Source organism: Chelmon rostratus, chromosome 3, assembly GCF_017976325.1.
Source record: "Chelmon rostratus isolate fCheRos1 chromosome 3, fCheRos1.pri, whole genome shotgun sequence".
NCBI classification, from domain to species: domain Eukaryota; kingdom Metazoa; phylum Chordata; class Actinopteri; order Chaetodontiformes; family Chaetodontidae; genus Chelmon; species Chelmon rostratus.
The window spans coordinates 1,040,001-1,057,839 of record NC_055660.1 but is presented as its reverse complement, the minus strand read 5'-3'; the positions used below and the strand labels follow the sequence as shown (position 1 = coordinate 1,057,839).

Below are 17,839 nucleotides of genomic sequence, written 5' to 3'. Positions count from 1 at the left end.
AAAAATACTCACCAGATGACCAAATGTGGATTAATTCACTGCTGAAAATAGTCCAACAAATACCGTTTCCTCCTGTTTTTGTGCTAAAAACTACTGTGCGCAGCTGTTTGAGGAAATTACTGAACCTCAGCATGAAGCTATATATTTGTGATCAGTCTGTGAAGACTCTCATTCACCCTGGTCACGGCACTTCTAAGTGCTTCCAAAGGCAACTGGACTTGCTTTTGGCTCTAGAAGACGTTTCACCTTTCAAGAGGCTTCTTCAGTACAAGCAAGTACAATTGCCTTTGTAAGCACTTCGCTATTTGTGATGCTTGCTCTGGGACTCAAACCTGTGACTCTGTGTGACTGTTGAACCTCTGGACCTCGCTGTCAACAGCTGAGAGTTGAGAAAAGACCTAAAAATTATCCAAAACTTTTAATTTCCTCTTCAGCTGTAAAGAGGAGTGTGGCTTCTAGCTCTCTGCTCTGGCATCATCATCTCTACACCTCTTGTTTCGGAAGTTGCCATGGAAATTGCTGTTGTATGCTACATCAGGCGCTCCCACATTTTCTTGATTATTAAACACACACAAAGTGTAATGCAATACTACACACAGTACCTCGAGCTTGTCTTCCTCTGGGTGTCAGAAATATTTTCAGTTCCTTCTGTTGACTCTTCATGTCCTGAAGCCTCTCAGCAAACACCTGCAGGGGTTTTCACCTAGCAGCAGATTCAGGTGTCAGAGCAGCTGCTGCTCCTGCAGAGTAGGAACACGCTCAGTGTTTCCTCTTTAGCTGCTGGAGCTCGAGGTTCAGCTCTGAGAGGTTCATGTCCACCATGAAGGTCAGATCAGAGACACTCGATATCACTGAGTTCCCACGTCAAGTTTTCCTTCATCACTATAGATTTTCAGACAAACTGACTCTGGAACAGTTTGATTTTGTCTGGTGCTCGCAGCTCCACAGCAGCAACGAGGCTCTGCTTCACTGATTCTCCTTCTGAATGAGGTTTTATCTTTCTAGCCGTTAGCGCGATCAGCACAAACCTGCCTGCAGAACAGTCTCTCTGTCAGAATGTGGTCTGTGGAAGCTGCTTGTTGAGCCTCCAAACTCAACAAGCAGCTTCCTGACGACCTTAAACTTTATCCAAGAGAGTTTGTCCTGCAGCGCGTCCAGGTTAGCATGTTGGTGGCTGTAATGAATCTTGAGTTTGGCTTTTTCATCACTGTCAGCTCGTTCCGCCAAACTATTTGAGGCACACTGGTTTGTCTTTTACTTCAAGGAAAATAATTGTTTGTCCACTACAATTTGTCCATCAATTGTGCTAATTCCAGTCAGTATGCTTAAGGTGGAAAAACAATCTGAACCACTTAACATGTAGAGGCTCCCCAATAGAACTCCTGCTGGCTAAAATTCATGTACAGAACTGTTGGCCCCTGTCAAAGTACACCACTTTTGTAGTCTGTTCCTTCAAATCCAATGGGTTCTGAAAGGCTGCAAAGGCTTCCATGTTGGAAGCCGTTGCAGCCTTAAAATCAGCTGTGTGCAGGTTAATTTGCTCAGAGAGTCCAGGTGGGGGATCTTTGATTGATGGCAAAATGGGTCCTTTTTTGGACAGGCTTTGTGGCTTTTCCAGACTGTCTTAGTTCAGTTCAGAGTGGTCAAGGTACACAATTCAATTTAAGTACGAATTATAGCCCTAGACCAACGAGCCACATTTGATGGGTCTACTGTTTCAGGGAATCGCTCCAGGTTGATCCGTGTTGAATCGTGGTAAAAATCAATTGTGCTAATTCCAGTCAGTATGCTTAAGGTGGAAAAACAATCTGAACCACTTAACATGTAGAGGCTCCCCAATACAACTCCTGCTGGCTAAAATTCATGTACAGAACTGTTGGCCCCTGTCAAAGTACACCACTTTTGTAGTCTGTTCCTTCAAATCCAATGGGTTCTGAAAGGCTGCAAAGGCTTCCAACACGTGCAGCCTTCTGAAAGGCTGCATGTGTTGGAAGCTGAAAAGTCTCCACATCGGATCTCTGCTTCCAGACTTTGTGCTAAGATAGGCAAAAAAACACCTCAAATACATTCCTTGTAGTTTTTCCCAAACAGAGCTGAATTTGCTCTCAATTTAAGTACACAACTGTTGTATGTGTCAAAGTCTTGAACTTAAAATCAGCTGTGTGCAGGTTAATTTGCTCAGAGAGTCCAGGTGGGGGATGTTTGATTGATGGCAAAATGGGTCCTTTTTTGGACAGGCTTTGTGGCTTTTCCAGACTGTCTTAGTTCATGTTCATCTTCCTGATGAACCAAACAGAAAGCATTGACATAGCCTGCATGTTGCTACCAAGGGCTCGTCCGGGATTTGAACCCGGGACCTCTCGCACCCGAAGCGAGAATCATACTCCTAGACCAACGAGCCACATTGTATCTCGCACCTGTTGAGATGGGAACAATTTCCCTCTTCTTCCAGTCACTGTGCTTAGGGTGGAAAAACAGATTTGAACCCGGGACCTCTCGCACCCGAAGCGAGAATCATACTCCTAGACCAACGAGCCACATTGTATCTTACACCTGTTGAGATGGGAACAATTTCCCTCTTCTTCCAGTCACTGTGCTTCGGGTGGAAAAACAATCTGAACTATGTAACACATAGAGGTTCCCCAATAGAGTGGTCAAGGTACACAATTCAATTTAAGTACGCAACTGTTGTATGTGTCAAAGTCTGTGTGCATGATAGTCTGCTCAGAGAGGCCAGGTCAGGGATCTTTGAACAATGGCAAAGTGGGTCCTTTTTTCAACAAGCTACATGTGGGTAGCTGCCACATATGACATCAAGACTGTCTCAACTGTTTGAGTTACAAGATTGACGCTGATGTTCTGATGTCCTGACAAGAGCTAATTGTTCCTTAGGGCTCGTCCGGGATTTGAACACGGGACTTCTCGCACCCAAAGCGAGAATCATACTCCTAGACCAACGAGCCACATTGTACCTTACACCTGTTGAGATGGGAACAATTTCCCTCTTCTTCCAGTCACTGTGCTTAGGGTGGAAAAACTATGTAACACGTAGAGGTTCCCCAATAGAGTGGGGGATCTTTGAATAATGGCAAAGTGGGTCCTTTTTTCAACAGGCTACATGTGGGTAGCTGCCACATATGATATCAAGACTGTCTCAACTGTTTGAGTTTCAAGATAGACTGTGATGTTCTGATGTCCTGACAAGAGCTAATTGTTCCTTAGGGCTCATCAGGGATTTGAACCCGGGACCTCTCGCACCCTAAGCGAGAATTATAGCCCTAGACCAACGAGCCACATTTGATGGGTCTACTGTTTCAGGGAATCGCTCCAGGTTGATCCATGTTGAATCGTGGTAAAAATCAATTGTGCTAATTCCAGTCAGTATGCTTAAGGTGGAAAAACAATCTGAACCACTTAACATGTAGAGGCTCCCCAATAGAACTCCTGCTGGCTAAAATTCATGTACAGAACTGTTGGCCCCTGTCAAAGTACACCACTTTTGTAGTCTATTCCTTCAAATCCAATGGGTTCTGAAAGGCTGCAAAGGCTTCCAACACATGCAGCCTTCTGAAAGACTGCATGTGTTGGAAGCTGAAAAGTCTCCACATCGGATCTCTGCTTCCAGACTTTGTGCTAAGATAGGCAAAAAAACACCTCAAATACATTCCTTGTAGTTTTTCCCCAACAGAGCTGAATTTGCTCTCAATTTAAGTACACAACTGTTGTATGTGTCAAAGTCTTGAACTTAAAATCAGCTGTGTGCAGGTTAATTTGCTTAGAGAGTCCAGGTGGGGGATCTTTGATTGATGGCAAAATGGGTCCTTTTTTGGACAGGCTTTGTGGCTTTTCCAGACTGTCTTAGTTCAGTTCAGAGTGGTCAAGGTCCACAATTCAATTTAAGTACGCAACTGTTGTATGTGTCAAAGTCTGTGTGCATGATAGTCTGCTCAGAGAGGCCAGGTCAGGGATCTTTGAATAATGGCAAAGTGGGTCCTTTTTTCAACAGGCTACATGTGGGTAGCTGCCACATATGACATCAAGACTGTCTCAACTGTTTGAGTTACAAGATTGATGCTGATGTTCTGATGTCCTGACAAGAGCTAATTGTTCCTTAGGGCTCGTCCGGGATTTGAACACAGGACTTCTCGCACCCAAAGCGAGAATCATACTCCTAGACCAACGAGCCACATTGTATCTTACACCTGTTGAGATGGGAACAATTTCCCTCTTCTTCCAGTCACTGTGCTTAGGGTGGAATAACAGATTTGAACCCGGGACCTCTCGCACCCTAAGCGAGAATCATACTCCTAGACCAACGAGCCACATTGTATCTCGCACCTGTTGAGATGGGAACAATTTCCCTCTTCTTCCAGTCACTGTGCTTCGGGTGGAAAAACAATCTGAACTATGTAACACGTAGAGCTTCCCCAATAGAGTGGTCAAGGTACACAATTCAATTTAAGTACGCAACTGTTGTATGTGTCAAAGTCTGTGTGCAGGATAGTCTGCTCAGAGAGGCCAGGTCAGGGATCTTTGAATAATGGCAAAGTGGGTCCTTTTTTCAACAGGCTACATGTGGGTAGCTGCCACATATGATATCAAGACTGTCTCAACTGTTTGAGTTTCAAGATAGACGCTGATGTTCTGATGTCCTGACAAGAACTAATTGTTCCTTAGGGCTCGTCCGGGATTTGAACCCGGGACCTCTCGCACCCTAAGCGAGAATTATAGCCCTAGACCAACGAGCCACATTTGATGGGTCTACTGTTTCAGGGAATCGCTCCAGGTTGATCCATGTTGAATCGTGGTAAAAATCAATTGTGCTAATTCCATTCAGTATGCTTAAGGTGGAAAAACAATCTGAACCACTTAACATGTAGAGGCTCCCCAATAGAACTCCTGCTGGCTAAAATTCATGTACAGAACTGTTGGCCCCTGTCAAAGTACACCACTTTTGTAGTCTATTCCTTCAAATCCAATGGGTTCTGAAAGGCTGCAAAGGCTTCCAACACATGCAGCCTTCTGAAAGACTGCATGTGTTGGAAGCTGAAAAGTCTCCACATCGGATCTCTGCTTCCAGACTTTGTGCTAAGATAGGCAAAAAAACACCTCAAATACATTCCTTGTAGTTTTTCCCCAACAGAGCTGAATTTGCTATCAATTTAAGTACACAACTGTTGTATGTGTCAAAGTCTTGAACTTAAAATCAGCTGTGTGCAGGTTAATTTGCTCAGAGAGTCCAGGTGGGGGATGTTTGATTGATGGCAAAATTGGTCCTTTTTTGGACAGGCTTTGTGGCTTTTCCAGACTGTCTTAGTTCAGTTCAGAGTGGTCAAGGTACACAATTCAATTTAAGTACGCAACTGTTGTATGTGTCAAAGTCTGTGTGCAGGATAGTTTGCTCAGAGAGGCCAGGTCAGGGATCTTTGAATAATGGCAAAGTGGGTCCTTTTTTCAACAGGCTACATGTGGGTAGCTGCCACATATGACATTAAGACTGTCTCAACTGTTTGAGTTACAAGATTGACGCTGATGTTCTGACGTCCTGACAAGAGCTAATTGTTCCTTAGGGCTCGTCCGGGATTTGAACCCGGGACCTCTCGCACCCAAAGCGAGAATCATACTCCTAGACCAACGAGCCACATTGGATCTCGCACCTGTTGAGATGGGAACAATTTCCCTCTTCTTCCAGTCACTGTGCTTAGGGTGGAAAAACAGATTTGAACCCAGGACCTCTCGCACCCGAAGCTAGAATCATACTCCTAGACCAACGAGCCACATTGTATCTTACACCTGTTGAGATGGGAACAATTTCCCTCTTCTTCCAGTCACTGTGCATCGGGTGGAAAAACAATCTGAACTATGTAACACATAGAAGTTCCCCAATAGAGTGGTCAAGGTACACAATTCAATTTAAGTACGCAACTGTTGTATGTGTCAAAGTCTTGAACTTAAAATCAGCTGTGTGCAGGTTAATTTGCTCAGAGAGTCCAGGTGGGGGATCTTTGATTGATGGCAAAATGGGTCCTTTTTTGGACAGGCTTTGTGGCTTTTCCAGACTGTCTTAGTTCAGTTCAGAGTGGTCAAGGTACACAATTCAATTTAAGTACACAACTGTTGTATGTGTCAAAGTCTGTGTGCAGGATAGTTTGCTCAGAGAGGCCAGGTCAGGGATCTTTGAATAATGGCAAAGTGGGTCCTTTTTTCAACAGGCTACATGTGGGTAGCTGCCACATATGACATCAAGACTGTCTCAACTGTTTGAGTTACAAGATTGACGCTGATGTTCTGATGTCCTGACAAGAGCTAATTGTTCCTTAGGGCTCGTCCGGGATTTGAACCCGGGACCTCTCGCACCCAAAGCGAGAATCATACTCCTAGACCAACGAGCCACATTGTATCTTTCACCTGTTGAGATGGGAACAATTTCCCTCTTCTTCCAGTCACTGTGCTTAGGGTGGAAAAACTATGTAACACGTAGAGGTTCCCCAATAGAGTGGGGGATCTTTGAATAATGGCAAAGTGGGTCTTTTTTTCAACAGGCTACATGTGGGGAACTGCCACATATGATATCAAGACTGTCTCAAATGTTTGAGTTTCAAGATAGACGCTGATGTTCTGATGTCCTGACAAGAACTAATTGTTCCTTAGGGCTCATCCGGGATTTGAACCCCAGACCTCTCGCACCCTAAGCGAGAATCATACCCCTAGACCAACGAGCCACATTTGATGGGTCTACTGTTTCAGGGAATCGCTCCAGGTTGATCTGTGTTGAATCGTGGTAAAAATCAATTGTGCTAATTCCAGTCAGTATGCTTAAGGTGGAAAAACAATCTGAACCACTTAACATGTAGAGGCTCCCCAATAGAACTCCTGCTGGCTAAAATTCATGTACAGAACTGTTGGCCCCTGTCAAAGTACACCACTTTTGTAGTCTGTTCCTTCAAATCCAATGGGTTCTGAAAGGCTGCAAAGGCTTCCAACACATGCAGCCTTCTGAAAGGCTGCATGTGTTGGAAGCTGAAAAGTCTCCACATCCGATCTCTGCTTCCAGACTTTGTGCTAAGATAGGCAAAAAAACACCTCAAATACATTCCTTGTAGTTTTTCCCCAACAGAGCTGAATTTGCTCTCAATTTAAGTACACAACTGTTGTATGTGTCAAAGTCTTGAACTTAAAATCAGCTGTGTGCAGGTTAATTTGCTCAGAGAGTCCAGGTGGGGGATCTTGGATTGATGGCAAAATGGGTCCTTTTTTGGACAGGCTTTGTGGCTTTTCCAGACTGTCTTAGTTCAGTTCAGAGTGGTCAAGGTACACAATTCAATTTAAGTACGCAACTGTTGTATGTGTCAAAGTCTGTGTGCAGGATAGTTTGCTCAGAGAGGCCAGGTCAGGGATCTTTGAATAATGGCAAAGTGGGTCCTTTTTTCAACAGGCTTCATGTGGGTAGCTGCCACATATGACATCAAGACTGTCTCAACTGTTTGAGTTACAAGATTGACGCTGATGTTCTGATGTCCTGACAAGAGCTAATTGTTCCTTAGGGCTCGTCCGGGATTTGAACCCGGGACCTCTCGCACCCAAAGCGAGAATCATACTCCTAGACCAACGAGCCACATTGTATCTTACACCTGTTGAGATGGGAACAATTTCCCTCTTCTTCCAGTCACTGTGCTTAGGGTGGAAAAACTATGTAACACGTAGAGGTTCCCCAATAGAGTGGGGGATCTTTGAATAATGGCAAAGTGGGTCCTTTTTTCAACAGGCTACATGTGGGTAGCTGCCACATATAATATCAAGACTGTCTCAACTGTTTGAGTTTCAAGATAGACGCTGATGTTCTGATGTCCTGACAAGAACTAATTGTTCCTTAGGGCTCGTCCGTGATTTGAACCCGGGACCTCTCGCACCCTAAGTGAGAATCATACCCCTAGACCAACGAGCCACATTTGATGGGTCTACTGTTTCAGGGAATCGCTCCAGGTTGATCTGTGTTGAATCGTGGTAAAAATCAATTGTGCTAATTCCAGTCAGTATGCTTAAGGTGGAAAAACAATCTGAACCACTTAACATGTAGAGGCTCCCCAATACAACTCCTGCTGGCTAAAATTCATGTACAGAACTGTTGGCCCCTGTCAAAGTACACCACTTTTGTAGTCTGTTCCTTCAAATCCAATGGGTTCTGAAAGGCTGCAAAGGCTTCCAACACATGCAGCCTTCTGAAAGGCTGCATGTGTTGGAAGCTGAAAAGTCTCCACATCCGATCTCTGCTTCCAGACTTTGTGCTAAGATAGGCAAAAAAACACCTCAAATACATTCCTTGTAGTTTTTCCCCAACAGAGCTGAATTTGCTCTCAATTTAAGTACACAACTGTTGTATGTGTCAAAGTCTTGAACTTAAAATCAGCTGTGTTCAGGTTAATTTGCTCAGAGAGTCCAGGTGGGGGATCTTTGATTGATGGCAAAATGAGTCCTTTTTTGGACAGGCTTTGTGGCTTTTCCAGACTGTCTTAGTTCATGTTCATCTTCCTGATGAACCAAACAGAAAGCATTGACATAGCCTGCATGTTGCTACCAAGGGCTCGTCCGGGATTTGAACCCGGGACCTCTCGCACCCAAAGCGAGAATCATACTCCTAGACCAACGAGCCACATTGTATCTTACACCTGTTGAGATGGGAACAATTTCCCTCTTCTTCCAGTCACTGTGCTTCGGGTGGAAAAACAATCTGAACTATGTAACACGTAGAGGTTCCCCAATAGAGTGGTCAAAGTACACAATTCAATTTAAGTACGCAACTGTTGTATGTGTCAAAGTCTATGTGCATGATAGTCTGCTCAGAGAGGCCAGGTCAGGAATCTTTGAATAATGGCAAAGTGGGTCCTTTTTTCAACAGGCTACATGTGGGTAGCTGCCACATATGACATCAAGACTGTCTCAACTGTTTGAGTTACAAGATTGACACTGATGTTCTGATGTCCTGACAAGAGCTAATTGTTCCTTAGGGCTCGTCCGGGATTTGAACACGGGACGCACCCAAAGCGAGAATCATACCCCTAGACCAACGAGCCACATTTGATGGGTCTACTGTTTCAGGGAATCGCTCCAGGTTGATCCGTGTTGAATCGTGGTAAAAATCAATTGTGCTAATTCCAGTCAGTATGCTTAAGGTGGAAAAACAATCTGAACCACTTAACATGTAGAGGCTCCCCAATAGAACTCCTGCTGGCTAAAATTCATGTACAGAACTGTTGGCCCCTGTCAAAGTACACCACTTTTGTAGTCTGTTCCTTCAAATCCAATGGGTTCTGAAAGGCTGCAAAGGCTTCCAACACATGCAGCCTTCTGAAAGGCTGCATGTGTTGGAAGCTGAAAAGTCTCCACATCGGATCTCTGCTTCCAGACTTTGTGCTAAGATAGGCAAAAAAACACCTCAAATACATTCCTTGTAGTTTTTCCCCAACAGAGCTGAATTTGCTCTCAATTTAAGTACACAACTGTTGTATGTGTCAAAGTCTTGAACTTAAAATCAGCTGTGTGCAGGTTAATTTGCTCAGAGAGTCCAGGTGGGGGATCTTTGATTGATGGCAAAATGGGTCCTTTTTTGGACAGGCTTTGTGGCTTTTCCAGACTGTCTTAGTTCAGTTCAGAGTGGTCAAGGTACACAATTCAATTTAAGTACGCAACTGTTGTATGTGTCAAAGTCTGTGTGCAGGATAGTTTGCTCAGAGAGGCCAGGTCAGGGATCTTTGAATAATGGCAAAGTGGGTCCTTTTTTCAACAGGCTACATGTGGGTAGCTGCCACATATGACATCAAGACTGTCTCAACTGTTTGAGTTACAAGATTGACACTGATGTTCTGATGTCCTGACAAGAGCTAATTGTTCCTTAGGGCTCGTCCGGGATTTGAACACAGGACTTCTCGCACCCAAAGCGAGAATCATACTCCTAGACCAACGAGCCACATTGTATCTTACACCTGTTGAGATGGGAACAATTTCCCTCTTCTTCCAGTCACTGTGCTTAGGGTGGAATAACAGATTTGAACCCGGGACCTCTCGCACCCTAAGCGAGAATCATACTCCTAGACCAACGAGCCACATTGTATCTCGCACCTGTTGAGATGGGAACAATTTCCCTCTTCTTCCAGTCACTGTGCTTCGGGTGGAAAAACAATCTGAACTATGTAACACGTAGAGCTTCCCCAATAGAGTGGTCAAGGTACACAATTCAATTTAAGTACGCAACTGTTGTATGTGTCAAAGTCTGTGTGCAGGATAGTCTGCTCAGAGAGGCCAGGTCAGGGATCTTTGAATAATAGCAAAGTGGGTCCTTTTTTCAACAGGCTACATGTGGGTAGCTGCCACATATGATATCAAGACTGTCTCAACTGTTTGAGTTTCAAGATAGACGCTGATGTTCTGATGTCCTGACAAGAACTAATTGTTCCTTAGGGCTCGTCCGGGATTTGAACCCGGGACCTCTCGCACCCTAAGCGAGAATTATAGCCCTAGACCAACGAGCCACATTTGATGGGTCTACTGTTTCAGGGAATCGCTCCAGGTTGATCCATGTTGAATCGTGGTAAAAATCAATTGTGCTAATTCCAGTCAGTATGCTTAAGGTGGAAAAACAATCTGAACCACTTAACATGTAGAGGCTCCCCAATAGAACTCCTGCTGGCTAAAATTCATGTACAGAACTGTTGGCCCCTGTCAAAGTACACCACTTTTGTAGTCTATTCCTTCAAATCCAATGGGTTCTGAAAGGCTGCAAAGGCTTCCAACACATGCAGCCTTCTGAAAGACTGCATGTGTTGGAAGCTGAAAAGTCTCCACATCGGATCTCTGCTTCCAGACTTTGTGCTAAGATAGGCAAAAAAACACCTCAAATACATTCCTTGTAGTTTTTCCCCAACAGAGCTGAATTTGCTATCAATTTAAGTACACAACTGTTGTATGTGTCAAAGTCTTGAACTTAAAATCAGCTGTGTGCAGGTTAATTTGCTCAGAGAGTCCAGGTGGGGGATCTTTGATTGATGGCAAAATGGGTCCTTTTTTGGACAGGCTTTGTGGCTTTTCCAGACTGTCTTAGTTCAGTTCAGAGTGGTCAAGGTACACAATTCAATTTAAGTACACAACTGTTGTATGTGTCAAAGTCTGTGTGCAGGATAGTTTGCTCAGAGAGGCCAGGTCAGGGATCTTTGAATAATGGCAAAGTGGGTCCTTTTTTCAACAGGCTACATGTGGGTAGCTGCCACATATGACATCAAGACTGTCTCAACTGTTTGAGTTACAAGATTGACGCTGATGTTCTGATGTCCTGACAAGAGCTAATTGTTCCTTAGGGCTCGTCCGGGATTTGAACCCGGGACCTCTCGCACCCAAAGCGAGAATCATACTCCTAGACCAACGAGCCACATTGTATCTTTCACCTGTTGAGATGGGAACAATTTCCCTCTTCTTCCAGTCACTGTGCTTAGGGTGGAAAAACTATGTAACACGTAGAGGTTCCCCAATAGAGTGGGGGATCTTTGAATAATGGCAAAGTGGGTCTTTTTTTCAACAGGCTACATGTGGGGAACTGCCACATATGATATCAAGACTGTCTCAACTGTTTGAGTTTCAAGATAGACGCTGATGTTCTGATGTCCTGACAAGAACTAATTGTTCCTTAGGGCTCGTCCGGGATTTGAACCCGGGACCTCTCGCACCCTAAGCGAGAATCATACCCCTAGACCAACGAGCCACATTTGATGGGTCTACTGTTTCAGGGAATCGCTCCAGGTTGATCTGTGTTGAATCGTGGTAAAAATCAATTGTGCTAATTCCAGTCAGTATGCTTAAGGTGGAAAAACAATCTGAACCACTTAACATGTAGAGGCTCCCCAATACAACTCCTGCTGGCTAAAATTCATGTACAGAACTGTTGGCCCCTGTCAAAGTACACCACTTTTGTAGTCTGTTCCTTCAAATCCAATGGGTTCTGAAAGGCTGCAAAGGCTTCCAACACATGCAGCCTTCTGAAAGGCTGCATGTGTTGGAAGCTGAAAAGTCTCCACATCCGATCTCTGCTTCCAGACTTTGTGCTAAGATAGGCAAAAAAACACCTCAAATACATTCCTTGTGGTTTTTCCCCAACAGAGCTGAATTTGCTCTCAATTTAAGTACACAACTGTTGTATGTGTCAAAGTCTTGAACTTAAAATCAGCTGTGTGCAGGTTAATTTGGTCAGAGAGTCCAGGTGGGGGATCTTTGATTGATGGCAAAATGGGTCCTTTTTTGGACAGGCTTTGTGGCTTTTCCAGACTGTCTTAGTTCATGTTCATCTTCCTGATGAACCAAACAGAAAGCATTGACATAGCCTGCATGCTGTTACCAAGGGCTCGTCCGGGATTTGAACCCGGGACCTCTCGCACCCGAAGCGAGAATCATACTCCTAGACCAACGAGCCACATTGTATCTCGCACCTGTTGAGATGGGAAAAATTTCCCTCTTCTTCCAGTCACTGTGCTTAGGGTGGAAAAAAAGATTTGAACCCGGGACCTCTCGCACCCGAAGCGAGAATCATACTCCTAGACCAACGAGCCACATTGTATCTTACACCTGTTGAGATGGGAACAATTTCCCTCTTCTTCCAGTCACTGTGCTTAGGGTGGAAAAACTATGTAACACGTAGAGGAGGTTCCCCAATAGAGTGGGGGATCTTTGAATAATGGCAAAGTGGGTCCTTTTTTCAACAGGCTACATGTGGGGAGCTGCCAAATATGATATCAAGACTGTCTCAACTGTTTGAGTTTCAAGATAGACACTGATGTTCTGATGTCCTGACAAGAGCTAATTGTTCCTTAGGGCTCGTCCGGGATTTGAACCCGTGACCTCTCGCACCCGAAGCGAGAATCATACTCCTAGACCAACGAGCCACATTGTATCTTACACCTGTTGAGATGGGAACAATTTCCCTCTTCTCCCAGTCACTGTGCTTAGGGTGGAATAACAGATTTGAACCCGGGACCTCTCGCACCCTAAGCGAGAATCATACTCCTAGACCAACGAGCCACATTGTATCTTACACCTGTTGAGATGGGAACAATTTCCCTCTTCTTCCAGTCACTGTGCTTAGGGTGGAAAAACAATCTGAACTATGTAACACGTAGAGGTTCCCCAATAGAGTGGTCAAAGTACACAATTCAATTTAAGTACGCAACTGTTGTATGTGTCAAAGTCTGTGTGCATGATAGTCTGCTCAGAGAGGCCAGGTCAGGAATCTTTGAATAATGGCAAAGTTTGTCCTTTTTTCAACAGGCTACATGTGGGTAGCTGCCACATATGATATCAAGGCTGTCTCAACTGTTTGAGTTTCAAGATAGACGGTGATGTTCTGATCTCCTGACAATAACTAATTGTTCCTTAGGGCTCGTCCGGGATTTGAACCCGGGACCTCTCGCACCCAAAGCGAGAATCATACTCCTAGACCAACGAGCCACATTGTATCTTACACCTGTTGAGATGGGAACAATTTCCCTCTTCTTCCAGTCACTGTGCTTAGGGTGGAAAACTATGTAACATGTAGAGGTTCCCCAATAGAGTGGGGGATCTTTGAATAATGGCAAAGTGGGTCCTTTTTTCAACAGGCTACATGTGGGTAGCTGCCACATATGATATGAAGACCACGATCTTTGATTGATGGCAAAGTGGGTCCTTTTTTTAACAGGCTTTGTGGCTGTTCTGAAAGGCTACATGTGGGTAGCTGCCACATATGATCATGTGGGAGCAGCAGGACCCTCAAGACTGTTTGGCTTTTCTCAACTGTATGATGTTCAAGATTAACACTGATGTTCCTGACAAGAATACATTGTTGAACCCAGGTTAAAATCCCGTCCGGGATTTTAACCTGGGTTCTCTTGCACCCAATTAGAGAATCATTACACTAGACCAACGAGCCACCAGGCTTTGACTGTTCCTTTAAATCCAATGGCTACTGCCCACTTCGCTCTGAAAGGCTGCATGTGGAAAGCTGCCAAGTGGCCACATCTGATCCTATTTGAACAGGTTGTTGGCCCCAAAGTACACAACTGTTGTATCTTTTCAAGTCTTTGCCAAGTTTTGTCTCCCTTTATTTAGAACTTTGATAGGTTGTAATTGCTGCTGAACACTCAAACACAGAATTTGTATCAATGTTCGGCTTCCATGAACTCCGATATTTACGTGGTGGAATATAACTCAAAGAATCGAACAAACTAACAAGTGTGGATTTGGCTTATTATTTTAATAAACATCAAATGTGCAGCAAGTTTTTTTCTACACATGACATAGGTTTAACTGAAGAGTTCGGGTTCAGATCCCATATTGGAAATGAACAAGTCCTGACGAATCGTTTCTGGTCGGCAAGTAGAACGGTTTCACTTGCCTTCAGGTTATTTTTGGGCATCTTTATAATGAAGGTATCTCTTTCCAGTTTCATTAGTGTCTGTCAGAGTAAAGCTTTGGTCTTGAGGATGACTTGACTAGTTAGCTGCCATAGGAAAAACTAAGAGAACATTAGTGTGCTTCTCTTACATGAGCAGTAATATGCAGACAGTCCAGTTTACTGTGCTTCTGGTCATCACCTCCACTGGATTAGACCCGCTTCCAGAATTCCCCTGGGTAAACTCAGTGAGTAAAAGCGAGCCTCCTGTCAACTGATGCAATGTCCTCTGAGGATCTGTGACCTTTTCAGAATGCAGCCTGATGCTGCAGTAAAGACTCTCAGTGTGAAGGTTTGAACACAAGCTTTGAAGCTTTCTGATAACCACAGTCCATGAGGTTTCTCAGGTCTGTGTTCACGTTGGAAGACATGTTAAAGTAAAATATTTTTTTTCTAGTTGAGGAAGAGTTATCATTTAAATGCACTGTAGAAATTTTATCGTGCACTTTTTTGAGAGACATGAGAGATGGTTTAAAAACAAAAGGTCAAAAATGAAGCAGCGGACATAGAAAAAACACCAGATCCTACATTTCCCACACTTCAAGTCAATAGAGCCTCTTCATTAAACCCTCCCTGCTAGTAATTGTTCATATCTGCAAACTCCACTGCACTATTATATGTCACTATGCTGACTTTCTGACCCATGAGTACTCTACTTACTGAGTACTCATGGCTGGGACCACAATCATCTTCCAACCTCGTCCTTCATTCTGATCTTGAATACACACCTGTAAATAGTCCAATCCATGAAACAACTTTGCTTTGTTGTTACATGTGTATTAAAGAAGCAACTACAGACAAAGGCGCTCTCATCCGTGTTTGATATTTTGGAAGATTTTTTGGTTTCTCAAGATAGATGAGAAGATAGATACCTGACTAGCCTGCATATGATAAAAAAGGTAACAAAATCCACCTCCCAGCACGTCTGAAGCTCACTAATTAACATGTTGTATCTGTTTTATGTGGGGTTTTGTGTCAGATAGTTTCATGGCAGTGTGGAAGTTCCTGTGCCTGGAATTAAATTGTCATCCTTTTCCTTTAAAGATTCATCCTCTGGGAACCATGATTATTAACAACAAAAGTCATGGAAATTGAGGCAAGAATGGATAAAAAAGAAAAGAGGACAGAAACAAACTGTGATGAGACACTGAGGATGGGGTGGGGGTCTTTGCAGTCTCATGGATCGGCCTGCTGAATAATTTAACGTCTCTTCAGACAATAATGGCTCAATTCTTCCCTCGGGGGATCCGCGTTATGAAGCCAGCCTCCCAACTCTCTGTTGTTACACTGTTTGCTGCTGTCATGGAAAAACCACCTAACTGCAATATTGTGGTTTCACTTTTTCCCTCCTCAAAATTAAAGTTGACATGATCATTGATGTGTTGACTGAGGTGTACTCGCTGGGAACATCTTAAAATCCCATTGCATACCAATTTCAAAAATACATTGAAAGTCAATGAGAAAATCAGCATTACATCCCTCGTGCTTTGCTGATTGTGCTGTGAGCATGCTGTATGTGTGCTTTGTGTCTGATGCAGTGCTTTGTCATTGTGCCTGCAGTTATGTGAGAGAATGGCTTTGGCTCTGTTTGAGGAGACTGAACACGGTAAAATGAATGAATGAGAATAGATTTGTTGGGATCATTGCCAACCCAAATCTTTGGCTCTATTCCCAGGCCTTGTCCCAGCCCTGTAATACATTTCTATCATGCAGGAATGCTGCTGCTGCAAAGTCCCCCAAAAGTCTCCTCCTATTAGAGTTAGAGATGGCTGCGATACAAGACAGAGATGCCCCAATCCTCTTTTCCTTTTAGTCGCGCAGCAAAAAGAAAATGTAGTCAAGATGTGCTGCTGTACAGTAAAACTTCATGAGTGGAGAAATCAGCAAAGGGTGAAAATAAGTTTTGTCGTGTGAGACAGAGTCGTCCTTAAACAGTTTTGTCTGGCTGCTGGCAAAACATCTGTATGCAAAGACGCAGAACGTGATTTATGTTGTGCTTTTCTAAACCATAAAACACAGTCTGCAAGAACATCGTTTATGAGCTTGGGAATGTTTGAAGACTGTGGTTATGCTATCGATTCACAGATTGTTGTTTTTCTTTCCACACATATTGCAGAAGCCAGAGTCCACTCTGCCTCATTGTTCCGTTCTTTACTGATGGACAGACATGAAGGAGCTTGTAAAGGTCTGCCAGAAAAGATTATTTTCATATAGCGAGTGAACCATGGCACATGAATTTGTCTCTAGAGTATTTGTCCAAAATGGGAAAATGATCCCCACAAAATATTTTGGTTCCCCGTGTGGGCTTGTGACTGAGGATTTTTCAGGACATGAAGCGAGCGCTCTTTTGTCTTTTCTGCTTTTCTTCTCTCTGGAACTCGAGGCTCTACAACACTCGGCTAAGTGCTTTAAATGTAAATGTACACACTGTCATGTTTAATGTCTGAGCAGTTTGACTCCGTGCCGCAGTTCACCGGGCCGGCAGGAAGCAGCTGTGTGTGTTCCTCTGGTTTTCAGGGTGTTGGCTAACAGCTAAAATGTCATGTTAGCTCCAAAGCTGCTGCGTGTGACACACCATGTATGTGATCCAACAGCCTTCATACATTTAACATCATGGCCCAGATCCAGTTTTAGAAACAGTCTCTTTTTATTTTAACACAACTCACACGGTGCATGAGTGATATGATCAGCATGTTTTTATCTACATACATGTGATGGCTCAGAAACATATAAAGACAATCGATCAAACACTATTTATTGTCCCTGGACTCTTCTCATGATTTCCCTTGTTTCTCTGCTGATTCTCTCACCTGCATCTAATTTCTGCCCCCTTACCCTAACTGTGAACCAGACCCTGACCCTGACCCCAGCCCTGACCATGGCATGGCGCTGATCCATTACAGTCAGCTTAAAAAGATCCTGATCTTTGGATCTTTGGGACTAAGGCCGTTCTAAAGATGGAATCAAGGAGTGATAACAACGATGGCGGCCGAGGCTGTTCTTCACCTGACATCGCAGTTTGTTTTTACTGCTGGATGTGGATATGTACATTGGTCTCTAGTGATTGGCTGGGGAAAATCTAGACCTCCTACCCGACTGATATCAGACTGGAGCTGAAACAGACTGTAATGAGTTTACAAGTATCTGACATCAGGCAGCTACTTTTACTTAAAGGATAACTTTCGTTTTTTACAACCTGGACCTTATTTCTAGCATTAAATATGACCATTTACTCCCCCAGACAACTTTGGTGGCATTTGGAGTCGTTTTGAAGAAATTAGCCCCAGAGGAGCGGCGCGTATATCCGTATAATGCGAGTACTCGGGGCATCCATGCACAGCCTCTATTAACGCATAATCTGCGGAAACTCGT

The 17,839-nt window shown here is 43.9% G+C and overlaps 12 non-coding genes across 12 annotated transcripts; all 12 read right to left on the bottom strand.

Moving 5' to 3' along the window:
• Positions 1–2,329: 2,329 nt before the first annotated feature.
• trnap-cgg lies at positions 2,330–2,401 on the bottom strand. The gene has a single exon. It is a non-coding gene; the product is annotated as a tRNA-Pro (tRNA).
• A 3,168-nt stretch (positions 2,402–5,569) lies between these two features.
• On the bottom strand, positions 5,570–5,641 carry trnap-ugg. Its single transcript has one exon. It is a non-coding gene; the product is annotated as a tRNA-Pro (tRNA).
• A 679-nt stretch (positions 5,642–6,320) lies between these two features.
• trnap-ugg lies at positions 6,321–6,392 on the bottom strand. The gene has a single exon. It is a non-coding gene; the product is annotated as a tRNA-Pro (tRNA).
• Positions 6,393–6,650: 258 nt separating this feature from the next.
• trnap-agg lies at positions 6,651–6,722 on the bottom strand. The gene has a single exon. It is a non-coding gene; the product is annotated as a tRNA-Pro (tRNA).
• Positions 6,723–7,543: 821 nt separating this feature from the next.
• Positions 7,544–7,615, bottom strand: trnap-ugg. Its single transcript has one exon. It is a non-coding gene; the product is annotated as a tRNA-Pro (tRNA).
• Positions 7,616–7,873: 258 nt separating this feature from the next.
• trnap-agg lies at positions 7,874–7,945 on the bottom strand. Its single transcript has one exon. It is a non-coding gene; the product is annotated as a tRNA-Pro (tRNA).
• Positions 7,946–8,578: 633 nt separating this feature from the next.
• trnap-ugg lies at positions 8,579–8,650 on the bottom strand. Its single transcript has one exon. It is a non-coding gene; the product is annotated as a tRNA-Pro (tRNA).
• A 2,697-nt stretch (positions 8,651–11,347) lies between these two features.
• trnap-ugg lies at positions 11,348–11,419 on the bottom strand. Its single transcript has one exon. It is a non-coding gene; the product is annotated as a tRNA-Pro (tRNA).
• Positions 11,420–11,677: 258 nt separating this feature from the next.
• trnap-agg lies at positions 11,678–11,749 on the bottom strand. Its single transcript has one exon. It is a non-coding gene; the product is annotated as a tRNA-Pro (tRNA).
• Positions 11,750–12,382: 633 nt separating this feature from the next.
• trnap-cgg lies at positions 12,383–12,454 on the bottom strand. Its single transcript has one exon. It is a non-coding gene; the product is annotated as a tRNA-Pro (tRNA).
• Positions 12,455–12,851: 397 nt separating this feature from the next.
• Positions 12,852–12,923, bottom strand: trnap-cgg. Its single transcript has one exon. It is a non-coding gene; the product is annotated as a tRNA-Pro (tRNA).
• A 490-nt stretch (positions 12,924–13,413) lies between these two features.
• Positions 13,414–13,485, bottom strand: trnap-ugg. Its single transcript has one exon. It is a non-coding gene; the product is annotated as a tRNA-Pro (tRNA).
• Between the last annotated feature and the right edge of the window lie 4,354 nt (positions 13,486–17,839).